General features: G+C 31.5%; 1 non-coding gene across 1 annotated transcript; it reads left to right on the top strand.

Moving 5' to 3' along the window:
- LOC148544081 (small nucleolar RNA R71) lies at nt 1-108 on the top strand. The gene has a single exon (XR_015900987.1). It is a non-coding gene; the product is annotated as a small nucleolar RNA R71 (small nucleolar RNA).
- The last annotated feature ends 2,518 nt before the right edge of the window (nt 109-2,626 follow it).

Below are 2,626 nucleotides of genomic sequence, written 5' to 3'. Positions count from 1 at the left end.
AAGCATGTCAGAAGGACACTTTTTGGTCAGCTGCTTGTATCTTTCCCAAGCTTCATAGAGGGATTCACCTTCTTTCTGTCTGAAGGTTTGAACATCAGCTCTAAGCTTGCTCAGCTTTTGAGGAGGAAAGAACTTGGCTAAGAAAGCCGTGACCAGCTTATCCCAAGAGTTCAGGCTGTCCTTGGGTTGAGAGTCTAACCATATTCTAGCTCTGTCTCTTACAGCAAAAGGAAAAAGCATGAGCCTGTAGACTTCAGGATCTACTCCATTAGTCTTAACAGTATCACAGATCTGCAAGAATTCAGTTAAGAACTGAAAGGGATCTTCAGATGGAAGTCCATGAAACTTGCAGTTCTACTGCATCAGAGAAACTAGCTGAGGTTTCAGCTCAAAGTTGTTTGCTCCAATGGTAGGAATGGAGATACTTCTTCCATGTAAATTGGAATTAGGTGCAGTAAAGTCACCAAGCATTCTCCTTGCATTATTGTTGTTGGGTTCGGCTGCCATCTCCTTTACTTGTTCGAAATTTTTAATAAGGTTGTCTCTGAATTGTTGTAATTTAGCTTCTCTTAGTTTCCTCTTCAGAGTCCTTTCAGGTTCTGGATCAGCTTCAACAAGAATGCCTTTTTCTTTGTCCCTGCTCATAAGAAAGAGAAGAGAAAAAGAAAAGAAGAGTAATCCTCTATGTCATAGTAAAGAGGTTCCTTATTGTTAGTAGAAGAAGAAAAGGAATAGGGGTGAAGAAAAATGAAGAATCCAAACACAAGGGTAAGGATAGAAGCAGTGATGTGAGATGAAGAGAAGTGTTAGTAGATGAATAAATAAGTAGAAGGGGATGAGAGGAGGAGAGAATTTTCGAAAATAATTTTTGAAAAAGAGTTAGTGATTTTCGAAAATAGTTTTTGAAAAAGGTTAGTAGTTTTTCGAAAATTCAAATAAAAAATAAAATAATTAGTCTAATTAAAAAGAAATTTTGAAAAAGAGGGAAGATTTTTTCGAAAATTAGAGAGAGAGAGTTAGTTAGGTAGTTTTGAAAAAGGTAAGAAACAAACAAAAAGTTAGTTAGTTAGTTGAAACAAATTTTGAAAAGATAAGAAGTTAGGAAGTTAGAAAAGATATTTTGCAATCATTTTTTTTTTGAAAAAGGTAAGATAAGAAGATATTTTTGAAAAGATATGATAGAAATTAGTTTTTGAAAAAGATTTGATTTTTAAAATCTCAATTAATGACTTGATTCACAAGAAATCACAAGATATGATTCTAGAACTTAAAGTTTGAATCTTTCTTAACAAGTAAGTAATAAACTTGAAATTTTTGAATCAAAACATTAATTGATGATGTTATTTTCGAAAATATGATGTAAAATTAAGAAAAAGATTTTTGAAATTTTCGAAAATAACTAAGAAAAATGAAAAAGATTTGATTTTTGAAAAAGATTTTGAAAAAGATAAGATTTTTAAATTGAAAATTTGATTTGACTCATAAAAACAACTGGATTTTTAAAAATTTTTGAAAAAGTCAAATCTAATTTTCGAATTTATGAGAGAGAAAAAGGGAAAGATATTTTTTTGATTTTTGAATTTTTAATGATGAGAGAGAAAAACATGAAAATGATGCAATGCATGAAAATTTTAGATCAAAACAATGAATGCATGCAAGAATGCTATGAATGTCAAGATGAACACCAAGAACACTTTGAATGTCATGATGAACATCAAGACTTATTTTTGAAAAAATTTTTTATGCAAGGAAAACATGCAAGACACCAAACTTAGAATTCTTTAATGCTTAGACACTAAGAATTCAAGAATGCATATGAAAAACAAGAAAAGACACAAAACATGCAAATGCAAAGATCAAACAAGAAGACTTACCAAGAACAACTTGAAGATCATGAAGAACACTATGAATGCATGAGAATTTTCGAAAAATGCAAGATGAGTATGCAATTGACACCTAACTTATAACATGACTCAAGACTCAAACAAGAAACACAAAAATATTTTTGATTTTTATGATTTTATGATTTTTTTGTATTTTCTTTAAATTTTTTTTTTCGAAAATCATTTTGAAAAAGAAAAATAAGAATTCCAAAATTTTTAATATGAATTCCAGGAATCTTATACTCTAAAGCTCCAATCAAAGGGTTAGGCATGGCTTAATAGCCAGCCAAGCTTTAGTATGTAATTCAGACATGACACGCCTACCATGCCCTACAGTCATGGCTTTACAGCCAGCCAGGTTTCAACATGCTTTATGAAACACTAGAATTCATTCTTAAAAATTCTGAAGAAAATTATATTTTTGAAAATATTTTATTATTTTTTTTCGAAAACAAAGGAGAAAATTTTGAAAGATTTTTGAAAAATTTTTGAAAACAAAACAAAAAGAAAATTACCTAATCTGAGCAACAAGATGAACCGTCAGTTGTCCAAACTCGAACAATCCCCGGCAACGACGCCAAAAATTTGGTGCACAAAATTGTGAACTCTGGTAGAGGCTCCAAAGGCTTGGTGCTCTAATCTCAATTCATAATTTGTCACAACTTCGATACAACTAACCAGCAAGTGCATTGGGTCGTCCAAGTAATAAACCTTACGTGAGTAAGGGTCGATCCCACGGAGAT

The sequence above is a fragment of the Arachis ipaensis genome, chromosome B9 (genome assembly GCF_059453495.1).
Source record: "Arachis ipaensis isolate K30076 ecotype BB chromosome B9, ASM5945349v1, whole genome shotgun sequence".
Taxonomy (NCBI): Eukaryota; Viridiplantae; Streptophyta; class Magnoliopsida; order Fabales; family Fabaceae; genus Arachis; species Arachis ipaensis.
Note: the sequence above shows the minus strand (reverse complement) of the source record. Positions and strands in the feature narration are given on the sequence as shown.